The 10,814-nt window shown below is 46.4% G+C and overlaps 1 non-coding gene across 1 annotated transcript; it reads right to left on the bottom strand.

Annotated features, from left to right (window-relative positions):
• Positions 1 to 9,927: 9,927 nt before the first annotated feature.
• Trnas-gga (transfer RNA serine (anticodon GGA)) lies at positions 9,928 to 10,011 on the bottom strand. Its single transcript is given in 2 exon segments — positions 9,928 to 9,962; positions 9,972 to 10,011. It is a non-coding gene; the product is annotated as a tRNA-Ser (tRNA).
• Positions 10,012 to 10,814: the final 803 nt, after the last annotated feature.

The following is a 10,814-nucleotide window of genomic DNA, read 5'->3' as shown; positions in this document are numbered from 1 at the left end:
GAATTATACACAAAATAAATAACAATCTAAATTAAACGTGTTCCATCCTGGAAACCATTCAGATTATGACTGTGCTGGTGTAAGTTGTCACCAGCACACCAGGTGGCAAAGAGGTTGCGAAAAGATCGATAATAGACACGAGAGCAAGTGAGCCTATCAGGAGAGAGGCCAACGACAGACTCGCAAATAACGGGCCGGCAACGCCCTCTCGACTGCCAGTATTTCATCGCCGTCGTGGACCTGAGCCAGCGAGTCGAGTCGTCAGTCGCAGCCAGCGGGGGTCGCAGTCGCAGTTAGCTCAGCATCTAGCTCAGAGAGGCAGTATCTAGCGACCACAGTAGTGTACATAGCGCCACTTGTACTTCCCCAGCAGTGTGGCCATCGTGGATATTACAGAAGAGCTTGTACCACAACACCTGGACTATCATAAGTAACTTCTTGTTCTTATGAATAAAGAACCCTGTTAGTACATGCGAGCTGTTTGTGTTAAAGAAGAGGATACCGGCTACCAAAGAGCCACCTCTCCTTGCTTCCCCTAGTACAAGCCTACAGTGACAACGAGACGACACAAAAAGGACATATGGCTTAAATGGTTCAAATGGCTTTGAGCACTATGGGACTTAACATGTGAGATTTTTATTTAACAAAGTACTGCACTGTAGTTCCTTCTCTAGATTGTCACACAGATGACAAAATGGTAGATATTGAAATAGATGACAGAGGGATAGAAAACAATTAAAATCGCTCAAAAGAGGAAAGGCCGCTGAACCAGATGGAATACCAGTTCGATTTTACACAGTGTACGCGAAGGAACTTGCCCCCCCCCCCCCCTTCTTGCAGCGGTGTACCGTAGGTCTCTAGAAGAGCGTAGCTTTCCAAAGGATTGGAAAAGGGCACAGGTCATCCCCGTTTTCAAGAAGAGACGTCGAACAGATGTGCAGAACTATAGACCTATATCTTTAACGTCGATCAGTTGTAGAATTTTGGAACACGTATTATGTTCGCGTATAATGACTTTTTTGAAGACTTGAAATCTACTCTGTAGGTGTCAGCATGGGTTTCGAAAAAGACGATCGTGTGAAACCCAGCTCGCGCTATTCGTCCACGAGAGTCAGAGGGCCATAGACACGGGTTCCCAGGTAGATGCCGTGTTTCTCGACTTCCGCAAGGCGTTTTATACAGTTCCCCACAGTCGTTTAATGAACAAAGTAAAAGCATATGAGCTGTGAGCTGACAGACCAATGGCGTGATTGGACTGAAGAGTTCCTAGATAACAGAACACAGCATGTCATTCTCAATGGAGAGAAGTCTTCTGAAGTAAAAGTGATTTCAGGTGTGCCGCAGGGGAGTGTCGTAGAACCGTTGCTATTCACAATATACATTAAAGACCTTGTGGTTAACATCGGAAGTTCACTGATTCGTTTTTCGGATGATGCTGCAGTATATCGAGAGATTGTAACAATGGAAAACTGCACTGAAATGCAGGAGGATCTACAACGAATTGACGCATGGGGAAGGGAATGGCAATTGAATCTCAATGTAGACAAGTGTTGTGTGCTGCGAATACATAGAAAGAAAGATCATTTATCATTTAGCTACAATATAGCAGGTCAGCAACTGGAAGCAGTTAATTCCATAAATTATCTGGGAGTAGGCATTAGGAGTGATTTAAAACGGAATGACCATATAAAATTAATCATCAGTAAAGCAGATGCCAGACTGAGATTCATTGGCAGAATCTTAAGGAAATGCAATCCGAAAACAAAGGAAGGAGGTTACAGCACACTTGTTCACCCACTCTTTGAATACTGCTCACCAGTGTGGGATCCGTACCAGATATGGTTGATAGAAGTGATAGAGAGGATCCAACGGAGAGCAGCGCGCTTCGTTACAGGATCTCTTAGTAATCGCGAAAGCGTTACGGAGATGATAGATAAACTCCAGTGGAAGACTCTGCAAGAGAGGCGCTCAGTAGCTCGGTGCGGGCTTTTGTTGAAGTTTCGAGAACCTACCTTCACCGAAGAGTCAAGCAGTATATTGCTCCCTCCCATGTATATCTCGCGAAGAAGCCATGATGATAAAATAAGAGAGATTAGAGCCCACACAGAGGCATACCGACAATCTTTCTTTCCACGAACAATACGAGACTGGAATAGAATGGAGGACCGATAGAGGTACTCACACTACCCTCCGCCACACACCGTCAAGTGGCTTGCGGAGTATGGATGTAGATGTAGATGTAGGGGAGGTCATCAGTCCCCTAGAACTTAGAACTACTTAAACCTATCTAACCAAAGGACATCACACACATCGATGCCTGAGACAGGATTCGAACCTACGACCTTAGCGGTCGCGCGGTTCCAGACCGAAGCGCCTAGAACGGCTCGGTCACGGAGGCTGGAGGACATATGGCTATATGAAGTTCTTTGCTTCTTTCTGCTGGGACGTTCTGTATAAAATGTTTTAATACAATAATAATATAATCGTTTTACTATGTTTATTTTTATTAAAATCTGTGACACACTTAGCTGGTCAAAAGTAAAGGTGACGGCAAGTTATATTTGGAAGGGGGGGAGGAATAAGTAGTGAACTGTGACACCCCCCCCCCCCCCCCCCGCCCTCCTTTCCGAACCGAAACCAACATCTCAGATCTTCGAAGCTGTGTGCTATTTGGAAAGGGCAGTTATAGGAAACTTGAGGATTTGGTATATTGACCAGGTAAACGTAAAGGAATTCGTGAGAGCTGGTTCTCTCTGGTGAAGCATCAAACCAGACAGGCGCACTGCTCTTTCTTCAGGTGGTGATCAGCTTTGTTTAGCATTTAACTTTATTCTAGGATTTGTCCCGAGATGCACGACGTGTACGTACGCTTGGCGAAGACGGATTGTCCGGCTATGGTGAGGGAGCAGTTCCAGCGGTCGTAGCGGAAGGCGGCGCGGCAGCCGTCCAGCGCGCGGCCCCTGGCCTCCAGCAGCACGGCGGGCAGCGCCGGCTCGCGGCGACACAGCGATGCCTGCCGGCGCGTCGCGGGCGGCGCCGGCCAGGGGCAGCGCCCGCGGGCGGCGCCGGGGGCGGCGGGGGCGGCGTCCACCTGCTGCTGCCGGCCGCTCAGCATCGCCCGCACCGTACGCGCCGTCGCGGACCTCCTGCCGGCACGCGTCGCTGCGCTTTCGTAACAACCTGACAACTGGCTCCAGCCTCTCTGGGCAGAGCTTAATGTTAGGAAACGGGTGGCTATCACATTGTTCTTGTCAGGCAATGCAGAACTCGATACCTGGACAACCTCTACTTCATATCATAATGAAACTCGTCATTGTGTCACACTCATTTCATTGTGGAATATAGAGTACCATTCTAATGTAGAACAAGATCCACCAGTACACAGGGTGAAAAGTATTTAAACCGACAAACTCTGGGAGGTTGTAGTGGACATTAAAACAAATATTTTTCCCTAATGTCATTTTTTCCTATGAGGAGTATTTAAACCGGTAGAGGAAGATTTCTATGGCGACAAATTAATTAAACCAACAAAAAAGCCCAGAGGGGACATATCTGGGGATCGAGCAGGCCATGGTTCAGGACCACCTCTCCCAATCCACGGTCCAGGAATCGACGCACACGACGACTGAAATGTGCCGGCGCCCCGTCATGCCGGAACCGCATGTGTTGTCTTGCAGGGAGCGGGACGTTTTCCAGTAATCCCGGCAACGCCCTAGCGAGAAAATTGTAATAGTGCCTGCCATTTAATGACCTAGGCAGCAGTTACGGCCCAATTAAACAGTCCCCAACAACACCGCCCCACACATTAACGAAGAACCGCACTTGATGAGCGCTGGGATGGATAACTGACAGTGAAATGGACCTTAAGCTATAATGGCGGGTCTTGCCATTCAAATGACAAGCACAGAGGTGCTTAAACATGTGTATTTGCCCTTTGCGACGTGTGTCCTTGTAATATAATTGTAGTTTTCTTTTGAGTACTCTGACCAATAATTGTCTCCAGAATCGGCAGAGATTAAAGTAAAATTAAGACTAAATAATGACCAGGTCTATACCAGTAAATCCAGTCATTGAAGGCAGGTACCCTAGGAATGAGCGGGAGTTTGCATCAGAGAGAAGGCAGTGGTAATCAATCACCCGTAACTAATCCCGCGAATGGATAAAAATACCAGTTATGGAGATATTAATTTTGTACCACAGGTGCTTAACACCATATGAGTCATCACCTGTACTACAAAATTGATTTGAAGAGAGGGGCTATGTAAGATGGCAAGAACTATGCCCCTTACATGAAGTTATTAAAGATCACTTAACTCGCATTGAGCGAACAGTAGGGCTGAACAAAAATGACTGACAAGGCACAGTGCACCTTGTAGAGGGTATAGTATGGACGTATTGGAATAATTAGCGTCGGGTGATGGTTTTAAAGTAATTCACATGACATGAAAAACTTTGTGGAAACGCGTCAATTTACTGGAGGCTAGTTTATCCTAGGAAAGTATACAGAGTGACTGTGGCTGGCTGGCCGGCGGGGTAGCGGCGAAGGGAAGCGACAATAGGCAGCTTAGGGTGGCTCAAGCTCTGAGAAAGCGGTAATGGGGCGTGGCCTCCAGCTGCCTTAAGATGAGTGACAGTGAATCGGTGGTTGACCCCATGTTGGTGTACCAGGAAGCAGACGGAGAACTTGTACGCCTGTTGATAAATGTCTGTCGTCCTGTTTGCAGTGAAACATGCGAGAAAGCCTCACAAAGCAACGGTGGAGCAGTCAACGGAGGTCAAAATATGCATGTTCGTGACTATAGCAACTTCACACTGAATTCACGGTCCACAGAGCCTGAAGTAAATCAGGTGAAGAGCGACAGAGTGAAATACACTGGCCTCCGATGGGAACGTAGGACCAAGGAATTTTATGTACTCTCCTGGGAGTCAGAATTCCGGAAAAATTGGTGTTTGTGCAGACGCTAACCTTGATGGGGAGCTAAATAGCAGAAGTTGAGAGGAAGGGAAATTTTGTGGGAATTTGTTCACTTCCCAGAGCAGGCATTGGTCGGCGCTGGGAAGCGACGGATAATTAACGTGACTTGTGCTGCAACTGGAGCAAGTGATTTTGCTGGAGGGGAAACAGAGGCGAAGAGCGGACTGTGAGAAGTCTCCATAGTGGTCTTCCATTCCCAGCTTGCCTAGAGCGCAGACGTGGCGTTCTTTACTCAGCATACCTGGGAAAGAGTGAGCATCTCAGCAGTTTAGGACCTAGCAAATGGAACGATTGAGCTTGGAGATAGGAAGTTTTGGTTCAGCTATGTACTGAGCAAGATAGCTAGGATTGAATAGACGAGCACAGCCTTGCAGCACCACGAGGTCGGCCGACATCTGCACAACGACGCCGCTCCGCCATGCTGTATTCGGTGATATTGCGCCCTCTCCGGCCACTGATTAATTTGTTGGATCGTGTCGGCAAAGTTTCCATGAGGGTTTCATGGGCCATGTATTGTAGAATTCTTCTCGCACTTCGCATTACGTCTGGGTCAGTCGATAGGAATTACTTTTGAGTTATCGCGCTGTACTCCACGCAAACGCAATTTATTACTACTGCCTGTTAGGAGAGTCATATAACGTGATGATTGAAGGTCGTGAGTTAAAAATAAATCTGTGCTAATCGACTGCATCTGTTTTCCATCAAGTAGTTGAAATCCCAAGTCACTTTCTCAATTAATTTTGTGTTCAACATTTGCATCTGGTGTTCAATAGCTGAATATAAAATCAATGTGCACCCCTTTTAATTAAAAGGGATCAATTCTGAATCAATTAATGTCAACACTGCCACCGCAGTTCAATCAGGAGTCACAGGGCGTTATTACTTTCTTTGCGTTATCCAACATTGCGGCAGTTTAGTACTCTCTGTTGATCTGTTAGTCAATTACCTGGGGTGAACACACACAAAAACCAGATAAGTGACGGCTGGGGTGTTACATCACAAGGTATTTCGTAGACTCCAGGTGTTCTGAGAACTACTATTGAAATAAAAATTACCGCAAACACCCTGAATAGAGACGGTGGCTTGCATTTCAGGCTGCGTGGGATCCAGGGATCGAGCGGTTGAAGAGGGCACATAGAGCGCAGACTCAAAACATGCCCATATATGGCAGTGACACGTGCACCAGTGACATCACAGCCGGCAGCTAGCGTATATAAGGGCGCACCAACAGCCCACTGGCAGTCATACCACTTGACAATGGCCAAGTAGTGCTTGGACGAAAGCTCGTGCAGTTTTAAGCAATTGACGCGGATGGAAACCCGAGAACATTTTATTCAGAGAAGGTAATGTTGGACGCTCGAGTCTGGAGCGAAGTCGATGTTCCAACTCATCCAAAAGATGTTCTAATGCGTTTAGGTCGGGAGTCTGGGCAGACCTGCTCATTTCAGGATGTTATTGCCCATAAACCATTGCCTCACAGATGTTGCTTTATGACAAGGCGTATTGTCATACTGGTACCATCATCGTCTCTGAACTGTTTCTTACTGTATGCAGTACGCAATACTTTAAGATGTGTTCATATCATTCTGCATTTAGTGTTTTCTTAAGAGTAATAAGGGGGCGACACCGTAATTAATGCATACCGTCATTCCACCTCCTCTGAATTTCATTATTAGCAATCTTTAAGATGGCTGGTAATGTTCTCCAGGCATTCGCTTAACCCAAACCTTGCCATCGGATTGCTACACGGTATAGCGTGATTTATCACTCTAAGTCACTTGTTTCCCGTCATCCAGTGACGTCACTCGTAATACCATTAGCACTGACTACAGAGCCGGCCGCTGTGGCCGAGCGGTTGTAGGCGCTTCAGTTCGGAATCGTGCTGCTGCTACGGCCGCAGGTTCGAATCCTGCTTCGGGCATGGTTGTGTTTGATGTCTTTAGGTTAGTTAGGATTAGGTAGTTCTAAGTCTAGGGGACTGATGACTTCAGATGTTAAGTCCCATAGTGCTTGGAGCCATTTGAATTTTGAACTGACTACAGAAATGTGTAGCTTGCTAGGAGCTGTCGACCATTGTAACCCATTCTTTTTAACACCTTACGCGCAGTCACTGTCTTAGTTGGACCGCTGTTAGCACTTTGGGACTCACGACTGAATCCTTACGCCGATTTCGTGCTACTTTTTACGACCATCCCCCGCTATGTTCGACGGTTGCTGTGCATCAGTACATTAGGTGTGCTTGCTCTCGGCTTATCTGTTATTGTTCCTTCGCGTTTCCACTCCACAGTCACATCACCAACTGTCGGCTTGGGCATCTTTAGAAGGGTTCAGATGTCCCTGATGTATTTGTTACTCAGGTGTCTCCGATCCACACGGCAGGTGCCGTTGCTCTGCTGACAGCACAACACTCCCCGCCTCTCGTGCGGTCTACTGGTCGAGTCCGCATTACATAGAGGCGTCCGGATACTTTTAATCAGAAGGTAACAGACACTGTACCATGAGTCATCTATTGATGAAGTAGCTTAGGAATTTCTTCCACCAAGAACACGTCTCATTGTGCCGCACGGTAAGGTACTTGTGAGGTGAATGTCCTGCCCGGTATCCGGGTTTGTTTCGCACGACGGTGTGAAATAAGTTATCAGTGTTTGCCGTGGAGGCCAGGCCCGGAAGTTTGAGCAGCAGACGGCGTCGCGAGGCGTGCGTCAGGGACGGCCTCCTCGGTCATCTCGTGCTCAAAGGAGTGCTGCCCCGTCTCAGCAACGGCGGTCGTTATAAGAGCTTTGTGAGGTCCGCCTTGGTAGCTGCGTGGTCAGTGCGGCGGATTGCCGAGCGAAGGGAGCCGGATTCGAATCCCGGCCGCATCAGAGGTTTAGTCTAAAAATACTTACTGCAGCTCGGGGACCACAAAGTGAGATACGGAGTTTTGAGGCAAACGGCAGAGAAAAAGTAAAAGGCATGCATGTGCAGCCGGCAGTCGCAATTGATACGGCGCTGAGTGAAAATTGCGAAGAAATTAACTGCGCGTTATCCTCGGAGCCTCCGCTGCGTCACGCTAAATGCTAGTTTACATGACGACAGTCGGTTGCGAAACTAAGTTTTGAAACTGCGCTACCGGTGACTGGGCGTGAGCGGCACATAATTGGTCAACTCGCCGTCGAAACTACACAGTTTCATCATTTTCCAACTTTGACGACACGTAACTAGTAGCCCAGCGCGGCTTGAGTTAACGTGTCAAGCCGGTACTTGTCAGCAAAATTAAATATGAAGTGGGGAACGAGACAGATTGCTCGCTTTTAAGTCTTTTGTGCTACGAAAAATGGAAAAACTGGTTGAAGCAAACATCGGAGAACATCAGTTTGGATTCCTTAGAAATATTGGAACACGTGAGGCAATACTGACCTTACGACTTATCTTAGAAGATAGATTAAGGAAAGGCAAACCTACGTTTCTAGCATTTGTAGACTTAGAGAAAGCTTTGGACAATGTTGACTGGAATACTCTCTTTTAAATGCTGAAGGTGGTAGGGGTAAAATACAGGGAGCGAAAGGCTATTTGCAATTTGTACAGAAACCAGATGGCAGTTATAAGAGTCGAGGGGCACTAAGGGGAAGCAGTGTTTGGGAAGTGAGTGAGACAGGGTTGTAGCCTATTCCCGATGTTATTCAATCTGTATATTGAGCAAGCAGTAAAGGAAACAGAAGAAAAATTCGATGTAGGAATTCAAATCCATGGAGAAGAAATAAAAACTTTGAGGTTCAAATGGCTCTGAGCACTATGGGACTTAAATGCTGAGGTCATCAGCCCCCTAGAACTTACAAGGGAATCTCCCCATCGCACCCCCCTCAGATTTAGTTATAAGTTGGCACAGTGGATAGGCCTTGAAAAACTGAACACAGATCAATTGAGAAAACAGAAAGAAGTTGTGTGGAAGTATGAAAAAAATAAGCAAAATATACAAACTGAGTAGTCTATGCACAAGATATGCAACATCACGGAAAGTGTAAGCTCGTGAGCGCCGTGGTCCCGCGCTTAGCGTGAGCAACTGCAGTACGAGAGATCTTTGGTTCAAGTCTTCCCTCGAGTGAAAAATTTAATTTTTTATTTTCAGACAGTTATTATCTGTCCGACCTTCCGTCCGATGCGATCACTTTTTTGGGAGTGATTATCACATCCACAAGAAAACCTAAATCGGGCAAGGTAGAAGAATCTTTTTACCCATTCGCCAAGTGTACAAGTTAGGCGGGTCGACAACATATGCCGACACCAGTATCGTATAGAATATAGCAGACGTGTTCTCCTGTGGAGGAATCGGTTGATTTATGACCTTGCGATCAAACGTTTTCGGTTCCCATTGGATAGGCACGTCCTTTCGTCTACTAATCGCACTGTTTAGCGGTGCGGTCGCAAGACCCAGACACTAAACTTATTACAGCGAACAGAGACGTCAATGAACAAACGAACAGATAATAATTGTCTGAAAATAAAAAAATTAAACTTTTCACTCTTTCGTCTACTAATCGCACTGTTTAGCGGTGCGGTCGCAAGACCCAGACACTAAACTTATTACAGTGAACAGAGACGTCAATGAACAAACGAACAGATAATAATTGTCTGAAAATAAAAAATTAAACTTTTCACTGGAGGGAAGACTTGAACCAAGGACCTTTCGTTCCGCAGCTGCTCACCGCTAACCACGGGACCACGGCGCTCCTGCACAGATGTTGCCCTTGATGTTGCTTATCTTGCACATGGACTACTCAATTTGCATATTTTGTTTGTTTTTTTCATTCTTCAACACAACTTCTTCCTGTTTTCTCGATTGATCTGTGTTCAGTTTTTCAAGGCCTATCCACTGTGCCAACCTATAACTAAATCTGAGGGGGGTGCGATGGGGAGGTTCCCTTGTTAGAACTACTTAAACCTAACTAACCTAAGGACATCACACACATCCATGCCCGAGGCAGGATTCGAACCTGCGACCGTAGTGGTCACGCGGTTCCAGACTGTAACGCCTAGAACCGCTCGGCCACTCAGGCCGGCCTTTGAGGTTCGCCGATGACATTGTAATTCTGTCAGAGACAGCAAAGGACTTGGAAGAGCAGTTGAACGAAATGGACAGTGTCTTGAAAGGAGGATATAAGATGAACATGAACAAAAGCAAAACGTGGATAATGGAATGTAGTCGAATTAAGTCGGGTGACGCTGTGGGAATTAGATCAGGAAATGAGACACTTAAAGTAGTAAATGAGTTTTCCTTAATTTGTTAACATTGAGTACAGATTTAAGTGTCAGGAAGTCGTTTCTGAAACTATTTGTATGGAGTGTAGCCATGTATGGAAGTGAAACATGGACGATAACTAGTTTGGACAAGAAGAGAATAGAAGTTTTCGAAATGTGGTTCTACAGAAGAACGCTGAAGATTAGATGGGTATACCACATAACTAATGATGAGGTATTGAATAGAATTGGGGAGAAGAGAAATTTGTGGCACAACTTGAAGAAGGGATCGGTTGAATGGATATGTTCTGAGGCATCAAGGAATCACCAATTTAGAATTGGAAGGCAGCGTAGAGGGTAAAAATAGTAGAGGGAGACCAAGAGATGAATACACTAAGCAGATTCAGAAGGATGTAGGTTGCAGTAGGTACTGTGAGATAATAATGGCATGTGACGAGGGCCTCCCGTCGGGTAGACCGCTCGCCTGGAGCAAGTCTTTCGATTTGACGCCACTTCGGCGACTTGCGCGTCGATGGGGATGAAATGATGATGATTAGGACAACACAACTCCCAGTCCCTGAGCGGAGAAAATCTCCGACCCAGCCGGGAATCGAACCCGGGC

The sequence above is a fragment of the Schistocerca cancellata genome, chromosome 2 (genome assembly GCF_023864275.1).
Source record: "Schistocerca cancellata isolate TAMUIC-IGC-003103 chromosome 2, iqSchCanc2.1, whole genome shotgun sequence".
NCBI lineage: Eukaryota > Metazoa > Arthropoda > Insecta > Orthoptera > Acrididae > Schistocerca > Schistocerca cancellata.
This window is presented reverse-complemented; position numbering and strand designations above follow the sequence as displayed.